We start from the raw sequence: 16,435 nt of genomic DNA on the forward strand, positions 1-16,435 counted from the left end.
ATATGCAACCGTCTTCGCCGGGAATTGAACCACGGGCCTCTATAATACCGGCCCAGCGTGCTACCGTTACACCACGAAGGCACACTAGGGAAGTGGCAGAAATACCTTATAACTTATTTAATTATAATCTTCGTTGGAAAGTTTATGACAAAAGAAAAGTAAAAATTTGATTAAGCATTTTCAGAAATAAGTATTTGTCATGCAGAAGAGATAAATTAATCACAGGCTATTTTAAATCTTTGGTTGATTCATACATTAATTAATCAGGCTGTCTAGAGTTTTTCTCTAATTTAGTATACGACTTCCTTTCTAAATTTTTTTTAGTCCTTTGATACCTAAGTTAATGACGAATTAAAACTGCCACATCGTTCAAAATTTTGTAATTTTCTTGAATAGGGAATTCCACCAACCGTTTCGACAATTTTACAACTGTGGTTTCGTCCAAGATAATATTTGCATTTGCTCTGGCTTTATGTACTAATTACATCTCTTTGCAAGTATAAGCTGGAACCAAAAGATGTGATTGTAAATATCTACTCGAATGGATAGAAAGAGAAATTGTTCCTTTTCTTTCGGGTGTGAAAAGCAATGTCTATTTATCATTTTGACAAATGAGAACATCCGTTGTAGGAAAAGAAGGATTTAGAAACCCTTTCTGTCTGATAAAGTCACGACTATGTCCTATTCTTTTTCTTCTCTGCAAAAGTCTCAATTCCGCTTGCTGATACCTGAACTTCTTATCTTCTTTTCTTCCTTTCAGCATGTCTTATGTGCTCCATCAATAAAATGTTTTTAATATGAAAACAACTTAAAAACATAAGTGCCCAATAACACATATATTTAGTTTAAAAGCATTAAAAATGTTAATTATTTACTCAAGATCAATCTTTAGAAATGTCATTTATTGCATGACTAAATATCTTTTTAACAGCAGATTTAAGTTTCCCGAAGTTAGGAAACATGAAAAATCAACTTTAGGTTCGAAGTAATTCCAAACATGAATCTTCCAGTTTTATCTCGACGTACTAGCCATTTACCCTTCGAAAGCCCTCACGGGAGGAATGCGAAAATTCATTACATTCTTCAATAGTATTAAAGTGAGACTGGAAGAAACACGAAACTCAGTCGATTAAGTAACAAACCTGTCAGGGCCTTAAACACTTTAGGGCCCCACTTTATAATCGGACGTCAATGTGTTGCAAATAATGAGGTGTATGATCAGAAAGAAATATAAAATTAAAGTAACTTACTCCCAAAGGATGACAATTCAAATAATGTAAATTAAGTAATATTTATTATATCTTGACATCATTAAATTTTGAATCAGTACTAGCATAAATTAAGTAAATATCGCCAGACAGAAGATTCTCAATCGTGATCGTATAGTGGCCGAAAGTCTCAGTCCTACCATTTTTAAATCCTAACCTTTCATACGAGAAATGCGTAATATTCCAATCCAAATAGATCTCATTCCATCAACGTCAAGCAAAGTTCCGTGATATAAAAAGTAAAATTTTATAACAACGTAAATTGAGTTAACTGGTTATTCCAATATATTTTTAAAGAAACACAAGGCGAATAATCATATCATCCGGAAAGTGAAACACGTGCACATGAAGTCCTTTCGATGATTTTTTTAATTGTAGAACATCGTCAATTTACAGCGGCAGTTAGTCTCTAGATTATTTTAGTTGAATCTACCAATTTCTTTACTAGGAGAAATACATTGCTCTACATACAATATTGAGATGGCAGTAAAAAAAGAACAAAAAGAACAAAAATGGCTCCGCGTCATCCTGGGTGAGGACAGACAAAAGATCGTCCTACACGTTCGGAGCCCAGCAGCAGAAGGAAGAGAAACCGGTTGTAGCCTACAATCTTTCGCTCTGTCATTGCGCGGTCGCAGTGAACAGACTTGATGTTGAATAAATGGGGAGACTTGCCTGCACACAATGTAAAACTTATTAGGTTTCCTAAATTCAGGGAACGTGAAAGAAAATCAACTGTGACTTCGCCAGGTTTCGAACCACCAATCCTACAATTGCTAACTGAACGTAGTACCACTTCCACCAACATAGGACGCACGGGATACAGAAGAATGCGATGCTTCCCTATGTTATGTCGCGAATTTCAATTATTAATATGTGTTTTAAATTATTATTATTCTAATATTTTTATTTGTATTCATGTGTAGTTTAATCTGGAAAAAAAAGTATTCTTAGGCTCTTAAGGTGTTGTTTAACTTGTTGTTCTTGAATAGGAATTGTAACAAAGGCGAGAGACGGTTGCGAGGACCCACATCTGGTTTATGGCCTTTTCACTAACAATGTCGCCCTTTTAGCTCATGCGTGTGAAACGGAAGTTGTTTTTCTGTCGCTTTGTTTAAAGTTGGCAGTTTTATTACTTCAAGACAGCGGGGGTGGCTGGTAATTGGATTTTCGTAAAAGCTTAGTTTCACTTGTTAGTTGGGGGGTCTATTTTTTTTTCTCATGTTATGAGTGCAGATGTTTTTTCGGATTTCATTCTCAGATTTTCTGGTGTTTGATTCGTCATGGGTGTGTCATTTTCTCAATTTAGATAACATAAAATACCGGGATTGGTAAGATTTAATTTAATTTCTTTTTGAAAGCCTATGAACTCATAGAGGCGGAGAAACCGAGTTTTCCTGGGTGCTTGCACCAGGCTAGAGATTCTTCTGATTGAGATTTCTGAGCGAAAAGGAAAGGAGAAGCAGATAGTTTTGCGGGGCTCACCCGTTGCGGGGCTAGCGACTTGTATAAGCGGGCTGCGTGATGTTGTAGCGAAGTTTGATTTGAGTGAATTTTGAGCAGCCGCGATGTGAAAGAGAAAAAAAGATCGTGGGGCGCTTTGATCTGCTGCGGGCTTCCTGTGCAAGAGGGACTGGGTACCGTTTTCTTTTCTGCGGGATATTTAAAAGTTTTGTGCGAGATGCAAGGAACATTTTCCTTAGTGATGTATGGAGAAATGTGTGAGAGCTGCAAAGAGCATTTTTACTGAGAGCTGATTGAGAAGTATAGAGAAAAATCTACCAAGAAAATTTAGCACAGGTTTACTCTCTTCGCCTAAATCGCCGGTTAATCTCCAAGAGCTTTTTTCCGAAACATTCAGCATAAATGTTGCCTCGACGCTTCGATGATGCACGTGATTGTGCTAAAAAAACTGGTGTATATTCAGCTACCTGTTATTGAATTGAAAAAAGATCCTTCTGAATTGGACTATTGGTTCCCACCTAATGGACAGATAAAAGATCCTTCTAAATTGGACTATTAATTCCCACCTAATTGAGAGATAAAAGATCCTTCTAAATTGGACTATTGGTTCCCACGTAATGGACAGTAAAGAAATATGGGCTTGGCTCATTTCCATGTGGATTGGACACTAAGGATCCGGCTAATCAGGAAAAACTGTTTTCCATCTGTGAGTGAAATTTTTTTTTTAGTATATATTCTCTCTCTCTCTCTTTCTTAGTTTTCCCGAATGCAGAACAGTTAATAGTGATTTATCTACCAGCATATTGTTATTACTTATATAAATTAAATATTACAGTTAGAATAATTGAGAAGTTATATGTAATTTCAAGTGAATGCCAGTTTTGGGAGGAATTAAATTTGTTTCACCTACTGAATTTTGTGAGCTAGAAAAACGTTATTTTCTAATTAATAAGAACCTGTTATTTGGAGGATTAAATTTTGTTACACCTACTTAATTTGAAAAAAAAAAAAAAAAAAAAAAGAAAAAAATGTTAATCTTAATTAATGTAAGCTGTAATTTGGTGTAGTATTATGTGTTATTTTGACTTCGAAAATATGTGGTAGGATACTGATCAGTTATCCATTATTTAATTATATAAAATAGTCAAGAATTTAATAAATGTGTGTTTAAAATTTAATGGCATTTGTGTATTTATGCTGCGTATAATTTGCTGTGGTCTGTCATGTCCCTCCATTTGTTTGAGCCGGGACGCTTTTAAGAAACATGGAGTTAAATTTAATTTAGAGTTATTGATTTTCCCTTTACATAGGTTACTCACAACGCAAACCTAAAATGTTAAATTGTACTACACCACTAAAGGATTGATTGATATATATGATATACGATTGATTGATAGATTTACTATACGAATATTTTTAAGAATGTCGAAATGATATATGAATATTATGAATTAGATCTTGAATGTGAATTATTTGATATTTGACTTTGGATTTTTTTTTTTTTTTAATTTTGTCCGGCACCTTCCAGCAAAGTTTAAAGTTTAAAGGTATTTAAACACCAAATAATTTTTTTCCATATAACAAAGGTGCCGCGACTTCGCGACTGGCAGACCACTAGAATATTTTTTGTGCATTTATTCGAGTATTATTTTATATTTGATTTTTATTTTGTTTTTATGTGTATGAATATTACAGTTTTGATCATAAATGATGAAAATTTTTTTGCGCTCACCTAGATGTTTGATCCATTTATCATTTAGTTTAAAGTTTTGGTGAGAATTGCATTTGTGTTAATGAGTTGATTTTGCTATTGCATTTTGAATAATTGCTTTGTATATTTCTAATTTTAATTAATTGATTTAATGTCAGAGCAGTATTTTTTGTGTTCGAGAAATAGTATTTTTTTTTTTAACTTCTTGAAGTGTGTTAATAGATTTTTATGAAATTTGTGCCTAATAGAATTGAGTTAAAAATTTGATTTTGAATTTATTTTTGGAAAAATCTGAAATGTTTGTTTCTTAAAGTTAATTTTGGTTAGATTTGTAAAGTTGCGCGGGACCAGTGATAGTTTACTTAGGGATTGATTGAGTTTTTTTTTGGAAGTTAGTTTTCAGCGGGAGTGAAGTTTCTTGTTTAGCTTTCTGAGTTTGAGTAATTAATTTTCTACCTTAGTTGTAAGTTTAGTGAACATTTATTGCTGTCTGAGAAATGTGTAAAAAACAGTAGAATAGTGAGTTTTGAGTTTTACAGCAATTTTAAGTTGTGAATTTAAAAATAAAAAACAAAGATTTTTTTTTTTTTGGAAAGGTAGAGCTGGTTTTGTTTGAAATTTTTGAAATGTAGTTAAAAGATATTATTTTTGCTTTTTACTTAACTCCACTTAGTTTTGTACTGAGTTTCTGTTTTCAAGTTGGTTGTATTTCAAAAACTTTTTCTTTTCTGGTTTCTGGTTATACTGTGTGGTTACTGAAAAATTTGTGATTGCTCTTGAGGCTTAGTGTATTTCAAGGAGTTTTGTTTTGAAGTGGTTTAAGAAGAAGTATAGAATTGGGTTTTGTGAGATTTGTGGATTTTGAGATTTTGATTTTGAGAAGTTTGATTTTTTTGTGTAAACACTTCCCTCTTGTCTGCTTTTGCATTTTTGTGCTTGCAGTTTTGTAGTTTTGATGTGAAGTGGTCATGCTTACGATTGCTACATAGAGTGCAATGCATACTCTTCATCTTCATTAATTACTCTCCAGGATCTAGACTTTGAGAACTTTGGTGCAGCATTGTTTTCTTTAAAAATTGTGGCAAAACCTTTTGTTGGACACTTTCTTGTTTACGTAGAAATTCTGTGTGTGTGTAACCTGCTTCAGTTCTGTTTTGTTGGATTCATTTTGGCTATTTTCAGAATTTGATTCTTTTTTTGGTTTGAGCTTGAATTGCTTATGAATTTGATTTCCAATTTTTTTGAAGAGTTAGTTTTGTTTTCTTGAAAAGATTAGTTAAAGGTTTTTCTCAGTATTTTACAACTGGTTTGGTCTAGGAGTTGTTTGCATTTGGTGAATTTCTTTTAGTTTTCGATTTCGAGTTCTTGACTCAATAGTGCTTTGTTTTTAAGGATTTTTTCGGCTGGTCCGAATTTTAATTTCCTTGTTTCCAAGTAAGTTTGTCTAAATTATTTTTTCCCCTTTTGCTTCTAGATGCGTTCTAGTTTTTTTCGGCTTAATTTTTTTTGGTCAAGTTCTCTTTTTTGTTCCTGGGGGTGTTCTCCGTTTGTTTCAGCTTCTGGTTCAGTTCAGTGTTTAATTCATTTAGGATTTTTTTTTTTTTGTCACTGTTGGTTGACTGAATTGTTAAGGTGTTTTTTTTCCCCTCACTAGTGATTTTTTTTTGTTTGTGTAATTTTATTAACTGGTTTTGCAAATGGATATTTTTGATGACACTTCACTCCTGTTGCTGTTTAATTGGTTATATGAGTTGCATTTAGATTTTAAATTTAATTTGTTAAGCTTAATGCTTTGTTAGTAAGTTTTTAATTTTTTTTTATCACTGCTCTCCGTGACAACTAGTTTTGAGTTGATTATTTGTATGGCACTTTACTTGGTACTATTTTGGAAAAACTGTTTGTTTTGTTTTGAAAAAAAAAAAAAAAAAAAAAAAAAAAAAAAAAAAAAAATTGTTGTTCAAAATTTTTTTTTTTCCCTGGTTCGTGGCGGAATATGTTATGTCGCGAATTTCAATTATTAATATGTGTTTTAAATTATTATTATTCTAATATTTTTATTTGTATTCATGTGTAGTTTAATCTGGAAAAAAAAAGTATTCTTAGGCTCTTAAGGTGTTGTTTAACTTGTTGTTCTTGAATAGGAATTGTAACAAAGGCGAGAGACGGTTGAGAGGACCTACATCTGGTTTATGGCCTTTTCACTAACAATGTCGCACTTTAACTCATGCGTGTGAAACGGAAGTTGTTTTCCTGTCGTTTTGTTTAAAGTTGGCAGTTTTATTACTTCAAGACAGTGGGGGTGGCTTGTAATTGGATTTTCGTAAAAGCTTAGTTTCACTTGTTAGTTGGGGGGTATATTTTTTTTCTCACGTTATGAGTGCAGATGTTTTTTCGGATTTCATTCTCAGATTTTCTGGTGTTTGATTCGTCATGGGTGTGTCATTTTCTCAATTTAGATAACATAAAATTCCGGGATTGGTAAGATTTAATTTTTTTTTTCTTTGAAAGCCTATGAACTCACAGAGGCGGAGAAACCGAGTTTTCCTGGGTGCTTGCACCAGGCAGAGATTCTTCTGATTGAGATTTCTGAGCGAAAAGGAAAGGAGAAGCAGATAGTTTTGCGGGGCTCACCCCTTGCGGGGCGAGCGACTTGTATAAGCGGGCTGCGGTGATGTCGTAGCGGAGTTTGATTTGAGTGAATTTTGAGCAGCCGCGATGTGAAAGAGAAAGAAAGATCGTGGGGCGCTTTGATCTGCTGCGGGCTTCCTGTGCAAGAGGGACTGGGTACCGTTTTCTTTTCTGCGGGATATTTAAAAGTTTTGTGCGAGATGCAAGGAACATTTTCCTGCGTGATGTATGGAGAACTGTGTGAGAGCTGCAAAGAGCATTTTTACTGAGAGCTGATTGAGAAGCATAGAGAAAAATCTACCAAGAAAATTTAGCACAGGTTTTCTCTCTTCACCTGAATCGCCGGTTAATCTCCAAGAGCCTTTTTCCGAAACATTCAGCATAAATGTTGCCTCGACGCTTCGATGATGCACGTGGTTGTGCTAAAAAAACTGGTGTATATTCAGCTACCTGTTATTGAATTGAAAAAAGATCCTTCTGAATTGGACTATTGGTTCCCACCTAATGGACAGATAATAGATCCTTCTAAATTGGACTATTGGTTACCACCTAATTGACAGATAAAAGATCCTTCTAAATTGGACTATTGGTTCCCACGTAATGGACAGTAAAGAAATATGGGCTTGGCTCATTTCCATGAGGATTGGACACTAAGGATCCGGCTAATCAGGAAAAACTGTTTTCCATCTGTGAGTGAAATTTTTTTTTTAGTATATATTCTCTCTCTCTCTCTCTTTCTTAGTTTTCCCGAATGCAGAACAGTTAATAGTGATTTATCTACCAGCATATTGTTATTACTTATATAAATTAAATATTACAGTTAGAATAATTGAGAAGTTATATGTAATTTCAAGTGAATGCCAGTTTTGGGAGGAATTAAATTTGTTTCACCTACTGAATTTTGTGAGCTAGAAAAACGTTATTTTCTAATTAATAAGAACCTGTTATTTGGAGGATTAAATTTTGTTACACCTACTTAATTTGAAAAAAAAAAAAAAAAAAAAAAAAACAATGTTAATCTTAATTAATGTAAGCTGTAATTTGGTGTAGTATTATGTGTTATTTTGACTTCGAAAATATGTGGTAGGATACTGATCAGTTATCCATTATTTAATTATATAAAATAGTCAAGAATTTAATAAATGTGTGTTTAAAATTTAATGGCATTTGTGTATTTATGCTGCGTATAATTTGCTGTGGTCTGTCATGTCCCTCCATTTGTTTGAGCCGGGAGGCTTTTAAGAAACATGGAGTTTAATTGAATTTGGAGTTATTGATTTTCCCTTTACATAGGTTACTCACAACGCAAACCTAAAAAGTTAAATTGTACTACACCACTAAAGGATTGATTGATAGATATGATATACGATTGATTGATAGATTTACTATACGAATATTTTTAAGAATGTCGAAATGATATATGAATATTATGAATCAGATCTTGAATGTGAATTATTTGATATTTGACTTTTGATTTTTTTTTTTTTTGTTAATTTTGTCCGGCACCTTGCAGCAAAGTTTAAAGTTTAAAGGTATTTAAACACCAAATAATTTTTTTCCATATAACAAAGGTGCCGTGACTTCGCGACTGGCAGACCACTAGAATATTTTTTGTGCATTTATTCGAGTATTATTTTATATTTGATTTCTATTTTGTTTTTATGTGTATGAATATTACAGTTTTGATCATAAATGATGAAAATATTTTTGCGCTCACCTAGATGTTTGATCCATTTATCATTTAGTTTAAAGTTTTGGTGAGATTTGCATTTGTGTTAATGAGTTGATTTTGCTATTGCATTTTGAATAATTGCTTTGTATATTTCTAATTTTAATTAATTGATTTAATGTCAGAGCAGTATTTTTTGTGTTCGAGAAATAGTATTTTTTTTTTTTAACTTCTTGAAGTGTGTTAATAGATTTTTATGAAATTTGTGCGTAATAGAATTGAGTTAAAAATTTGATTTTGCATTTATTTTTGGAAAAATCTGATATGTTTGTTTCTTAAAGTTAATTTTGGTTAGATTTGTAAAGTTGCGCGGGACCAGTGATAGTTTACTTAGGGATTGATTGAGTTTTTTTTTGGAAGTTAGTTTTCAGCGGGAGTGAAGTTTCTTGTTTAGCTTTCTGAGTTTGAGTAATTAATTTTCTACCTTAGTTGTAAGTTTAGTGAACATTTATTGCTGTCTGAGAAATGTGTAAAAAACAGTAGAATAGTGAGTTTTGAGTTTTACAGCAATTTTAAGTTGTGAATTTAAAAAAAAAAAACAAAGATTTTTTTTTTTTTTGGAAAGGTAGAGCTGGTTTTGTTTGAAATTTTGGAAATGTAGTTAAAAGATATTATTTTTGCTTTTTACTTAACTCCACTTAGTTTTGTACTGAGTTTCTGTTTTCAAGTTGGTTGTCTTTCAAAAACTTTTTCTTTTCTGGTTTCTGGTTATACTGTGTGGTTACTGAAAAATTTGTGATTGCTCTTGAGGCTTAGTGTATTTCAAGGAGTTTTGTTTTGAAGTGGTTTAAGAAGAAGTATAGAATTGGGTTTTGTGAGATTTGTGGATTTTGAGATTTTGATTTTGAGAAGTTTGATTTTTTTGTGTAAACACTTCCCTCTTGTCCGCTTTTGCATTTTTGTGCCTGCAGTTTTGTAGTTTTGATGTGAAGTGGTCATGCTTACGATTGCTACTTAGAGTGCAATGCATACTCTTCATCTTCATTAATTACTCTCCAGGATCTAGACTTTGAGAACTTTGTTGCAGCATTGTTTTCTTTAAAAATTGTGGCAAAACCTTTTGTTGGACACTTTCTTGTTTACGTAGAAATTCTGTGTGTGTGTAACCTGCTTCAGTTCTGTTTTGTTGGATTCATTTTGGCTATTTTCAGAATTTGATTCTTTTTTTGGTTTGAGCTTGAATTGCTTATGAATTTGATTTCCAATTTTTTTGAAGAGTTAGTTTTGTTTTCTTGAAAAGATTAGTTAAAGGTTTTTCTCAGTATTTTACAACTGGTTTGGTCTAGGATTTGTTTGTATTTGGTGAATTTCTTTTAGTTTTCGGTTTCGAGTTCTTGACACAATAGTGCTTTGTTTTTAAGGATTTTTTCGGCTGGTCCGAATTTTAATTTCCTTGTTTCCAAGTAAGTTTGTCTAAATTATTTTTTCCCCTTTTGCTTCTAGATGCGTTCTAGTTTTTTTCGGCTTAATTTTTTTTGGTCAAGTTCTCTTTTCCGTTCCTGGGAGTGTTCTCCGTTTGTTTCAGCTTCTGGTTCAGTTCAGTGTTTAATTCATTTAGGATTTTTTTTTTTGTCACTGTTGGTTGACTGAATTGTTAAGGTGTTTTTTTTCCCCTCACTAGTGATTTTTTTTTTGTTTGTGTAATTTTATTAACTGGTTTTGCAAATGGATTTTTTTGATGACACTTCACTCCTGTTGCTGTTTAATTGGTTATATGAGTTGCATTTAGATTTTAAATTTAATTTGTTAAGCTTAATGCTTTGTTAGTAAATTTTTAATTTTTTTTATCACTGCTCTCCGTGACAACTAGTTTTGAGTTGATTATTTGTATGGCACTTTACTTGGTACTATTTTAAAAAAACTGTTTGTTTTGTTTTGAAAAAAAAAAAAAATTGTTGTTCAAAAATTTTTTTTTTCCTTGGTGCGTGGGGGAATATGTTATGTCGCGAATTTCAATTATTAATATGTGTTTTAAATTATTATTATTCTAATATTTTTATTTGTATTCATGTGTAGTTTAATCTGGAAAAAAAAAGTATTCTTAGGCTCTTAAGGTGTTGTTTAACTTGTTATTCTTGAATAGGAATTGTAACAAAGGCGAGAGACGGTTGAGAGGACCTACATCTGGTTTATGGCCTTTTCACTAACAATGTCGCACTTTAACTCATGCGTGTGAAACGGAAGTTGTTTTCCTGTCGTTTTGTTTAAAGTTGGCAGTTTTATTACTTCAAGACAGTGGGGGTGGCTTGTAATTGGATTTTCGTAAAAGCTTAGTTTCACTTGTTAGTTGGGGGGTATATTTTTTTTTCTCACGTTATGAGTGCAGATGTTTTTTCGGATTTCATTCTCAGATTTTCTGGTGTTTGATTCGTCATGGGTGTGTCATTTTCTCAATTTAGATAACATAAAATTCCGGGATTGGTAAGATTTAATTTTTTTTTCTTTGAAAGCCTATGAACTCACAGAGGCGGAGAAACCGAGTTTTCCTGGGTGCTTGCACCAGGCAGAGATTCTTCTGATTGAGATTTCTGAGCGAAAAGGAAAGGAGAAGCAGATAGTTTTGCGGGGCTCACCCCTTGCGGGGCGAGCGACTTGTATAAGCGGGCTGCGGTGATGTCGTAGCGGAGTTTGATTTGAGTGAATTTTGAGCAGCCGCGATGTGAAAGAGAAAGAAAGATCGTGGGGCGCTTTGATCTGCTGCGGGCTTCCTGTGCAAGAGGGACTGGGTACCGTTTTCTTTTCTGCGGGATATTTAAAAGTTTTGTGCGAGATGCAAGGAACATTTTCCTGCGTGATGTATGGAGAACTGTGTGAGAGCTGCAAAGAGCATTTTTACTGAGAGCTGATTGAGAAGCATAGAGAAAAATCTACCAAGAAAATTTAGCACAGGTTTTCTCTCTTCACCTGAATCGCCGGTTAATCTCCAAGAGCCTTTTTCCGAAACATTCAGCGTAAATGTTGCCTCGATGCTTCGATGATGCACGTGATTGTGCTAAAAAAACTGGTGTATATTCAGCTACCTGTTATTGAATTGAAAAAAGATCCTTCTGAATTGGACTATTGGTTCCCACCTAATGGACAGATAATAGATCCTTCTAAATTGGACTATTGGTTCCCACCTAATTGACAGATAAAAGATCCTTCTAAATTGGACTATTGGTTCCCACCTAATGGAGAGTAAAGAAATATGGGCTTGGCTCATTTCCATGTGGATTGGACACTAAGGATCCGGCTAATCAGGAAAAACTGTTTTCCATCTGTGAGTGAAATTTTTTTTTTAGTATATATTCTCTCTCTCTCTCTCTTTCTTAGTTTTCCCGAATGCAGAACAGTTAATAGTGAATTATCTACCAGCATATTGTTATTACTTATATAAATTAAATATTACAGTTAGAATAATTGAGAAGTTATATGTAATTTCAAGTGAATGCCAGTTTTGGGAGGAATTAAATTTGTTTCACCTACTGAATTTTGTGAGCTAGAAAAACGTTACTTTCTAATTAATAAGAACCTGTTATTTGGAGGATTAAATTTTGTTACACCTACTTAATTTGAAAAAAAAAAAAAAAAAAAAAAAAAAAAAAAAAAAAAAAAAAAAGAAAAAAATGTTAATCTTAATTAATGTAAGCTGTAATTTGGTGTAGTATTATGTGTTATTTTGACTTCGAAAATATGTGGTAGGTTACAGATCAGTTATCCATTATTTAATTATATAAAATAGTCAAGAATTTAATAAATGTGTGTTTAAAATTTAATGGCATTTGTGTATTTATGCTGCGTATAATTTGCTGTGGTCTGTCATGTCCCTCCATTTGTTTGAGCCGGGAGGCTTTTAAGAAACATGGAGTTTAATTGAATTTGGAGTTATTGATTTTCCCTTTACATAGGTTACTCACAAAGCAAACCTAAAAAGTTAAATTGTACTATACCACTATACGATTGATTGATAGATATGATATACGATTGATTGATAGATTTACTATACGAATATTTTTAAGAATGTCGAAATGATATATGAATATTATGAATTAGATCTTGATTGTGAATTATTTGATATTTGACTTTGGATTTTTTTTTTTTTTTTTTTTTTTTTTGTTAATTTTGTACGGCACCTTGCAGCAAAGTTTAAAATTTAAAGGTATTTAAACACCAAATAATTTTTTTCCATATAACACCTATAAAATGATTAATCATGAACTTAAGTTTGAATTTACGATCTAAAATTAAACAACATTTAGTAAAAATATACAAAAGTTAAATTCATAGATTCGTTGAATAAGCAAAAGGTGTCAAAGAGAAGTATTTTCTACAGCTAAATTAGTCCAAAAAAATGCATCCTTAAAAATTAAAATTTCTTGAAATATCTTTAATTTAGGATAAAATGTATCGCTAAACAGATCTACGCATCGTAAGTTTTCGAAGTGCAAATTTCTAAAATCATCAAAGAAACATTAATATGTAAGCATCTGTTTCAAAATAGCGTTTGTGCAAGTGCTTGACTTAAACCAAATATTATTTATTAAACCGCTTGAAACCTTATTTTACCATTTTACGTGATTAAAAATTATTTACCGTATTTTCCGGCGTATAGGACGCACTTTAAAAAAATAAGTCTGAAAAACTGGGTGTGTCTTATTCGTCGATACTCAGGTTTTGATTGCATTCATTTCCGGAAATTTCCTCTATTCGGAATTATACGAGTCTTATTTCCTTGCGGAGTATCCATGTGTAACGTGTATACGAACCAGTTTCCCTAAGAAACTCCTCCACGAAGGCATCCCTCCTCTAGGGCTAGATAGCCCTAGTATGCTTTGCCATAATTAAATACACCAAGCACCTTGCGGAGTGTGGGAATATTACAGTTACGTAGAGTTCGCTGAAGAAACCTGCTCTATTGATATGGGAACAGTTTCGTTCTCACAGAACAGAAGATATTAAAAATAAACTGTCTGGGTTTTGACGAAGATTAAAAGGGGTTCTTTCCCAGATAGATTGAGTATTTTGAGAAAGTATTAGTTTATATTTCGATTACTATACACTGGTGTGCAAAAATTAACGACGAGACGGTTTTTTCAATATAACTTTGTACAAAAGCTTTCCAAATCAACACATTTAATACCGTAAGATCCCCAATACGTAAGGACATGAGTAATGTAAGCAACACTTACTAAAAGAGAAATCAGAGGGATAAAAAGAAGCTTTATTGAAAAAGTAGCATGGAGCGCAATGCGACTGAAGGCCGAAACATCCCTGTGATGGGTGTCCAGCAAGAAACATCCAGTCTTTAATAGGGGATATGATCTCCCCTGACTGCTAGGCAGGTTTCACAGCGTCTGCCCATGCTGAGAATGAGGGTGTCAATGAGTTGTTGAGGCACTGCTGCCCATTCGTCTTGCAGCGCCAATCGAAGCTCCGGTATCGTTACTGGTGGTAAGGTACGAGCTGCCAAGCGTCTGCCTAGAAAATTCCATACATGCTCGATGAAATTGAGTTCCGGAGATCGTGCCGGTCAATCCATACGTTCAATATCCTCACTCTCTAAGAGCTGTTCGGCAGCTACTGTGCGATGACATGGTGCATTGTCGTCCATGAAAAGGAACTGCGGACCCAGAGCGCCTCTAAAAATACGCACATATGGAAGAAGAATCCTGTTACAATAACGGGTCCCGTTGACTGAACCTGCATCGAAGATGTGAAGGACTACCAAGCATGATGCCTCCCCAAACGAGAACACCGCCACCTCCATACCTGTCCCTTTCGATGATGTCCGAGGGATGATTGCGGCTTCCCCGCTCTCTCCAGATGAGTATGCGATGAGAATCGCTACTCAGACTGAATTTGCTCTCATCTGTAAAGAGTACTCGTCCCCATTCATTCTCTCTCCAATTCCGGTGTTCCCGGCACCACATAGAACGCCTTCTCCGATGAGCAGGCGTTAGAGGTACACACCGTACAGGGCGTCGTGCAAACAGACCACCACCGTGCAGTCTTCTGGCCACGGTAAAACGCGATATTGGTCGTCCAGTCGCCTGTGTCGTGTGTCTAGCGATTTCTCCCGCTGTCTGCCGCCTGTATCTTCTGGCCTGTAAGGCAATATACCGGTCATTTGCGGGAGTGGTTCCTCGTGGACGACCACTACTAAACCCCCGGATAGCTGTTCCTGTAGTTTGAAATTGTCTCCAAAGTCGTGAGACGATGCTCTGAGCAATTCCGAACTCTGCAGCCACACTTGTCACACTGCGGCCTTCCTCCAACTTCCCAATGATTCGACCTCGGGTAAAAGCATCCAGATGTCGTCTAACAGATTGATTATTCGCCATTTCTCGCTGAGACAGCAACTCGGTGTGATTTTAACTGCTATACGGCGTGCAATCTCTTTGCCAGAAATACTGATCTTACACCGACAACATGCTTTATACTACTCAGACACTCCCCCATTACGTCTATCTGCATATCTGCGCATGTGCTACCGTACATCACCTAATTTAATCTCCTGATTGGTCTTTCTGTCCGCTCTGCCTCTTCGTTCAGCTGATATGCTAATTTTTGGCTTCGTCTTTAATTTTTGCACACCAGTGTAGATATGAAATACTGTGAGTCATTACAATGATCGGTAATAAAGGTTTATCCATCAAACATGTGTTTAAAAAAAGGAGATGCGTCTTATACCCCGGCAAATACAGTATTCACATAATCTTGACAATGTTGTTCCGAATTGACCTTTAATATTACATAACTGGTTCCTCCATTTAGACTTTAATAGTCTAAGTAAATATTTACTAATTGTTATCTCCCTTAGTAGATGGTCTGTATGAAAATCTAACTATCGTACCTTTTTACTAAATTGTTTACGTGATTAAATCTAATATAACATGAAAGTTTAACAATTTTTATTCCTTCCTTGTACTGGATATATATACTTAAAACCTACTGTTAAAAGGGTATTTAATCGTAGAAATCGTTCAAAAGATCCTGCATAATGTAAATTTTGAAGCACCATGAAAATTAAAATTAAATTTATGCTAAATTTCATCTTAGTATAATACCTCGATGATAATTTTGCATTTACTTAATAAAGAAAAGTTGTAATTATTCCAACTTAGCGAAGCATTTTCTTACAAGATTTCTTGAACTCGAGGCTTTCAAGAAATAGTTTCAGCGGATAAATTTCCAAAAAGTTTTATTTTTCTGGGATATGAAATACACGAATTAAAAAAAATTATATTTCGAAGTGTTAAGGAAAAGGTTTTCAGAAATGCTCATTATTATTATTATTATTATTATTTTGTATTTGCTTGTTTCAAAATATAGTACACGAAATCAAGTCATAGATTAGAATTAATGTTGGTAATACACTCTTTAAAATTTCACTTGACTTTCTTTCCTTCTTTTAATAAATGAGAAAATCAACTAGCGTTATTAGTATTTAATCACGAATTCGTGATGTAGCGTGTTCTAAATAAGAATAGGAAGGGTTTGAAAATGAGAAAGGAAAGTTATTAGGATAGTTAATCTTATATAAATAACACATATGTTTTCTCCACAAATGGGATTAAATATTACAAATGGGATTAAATATTATAAATGAAATTAGCTGGAGATTGCACGAAGAATATTTTGTTAATAAATGTTATT

This window comes from Stegodyphus dumicola, chromosome 6 (genome assembly GCF_044657685.1).
Source record: "Stegodyphus dumicola isolate Sdum_Otavi_A_Nest chromosome 6, ASM4465768v1".
NCBI lineage: Eukaryota > Metazoa > Arthropoda > Arachnida > Araneae > Eresidae > Stegodyphus > Stegodyphus dumicola.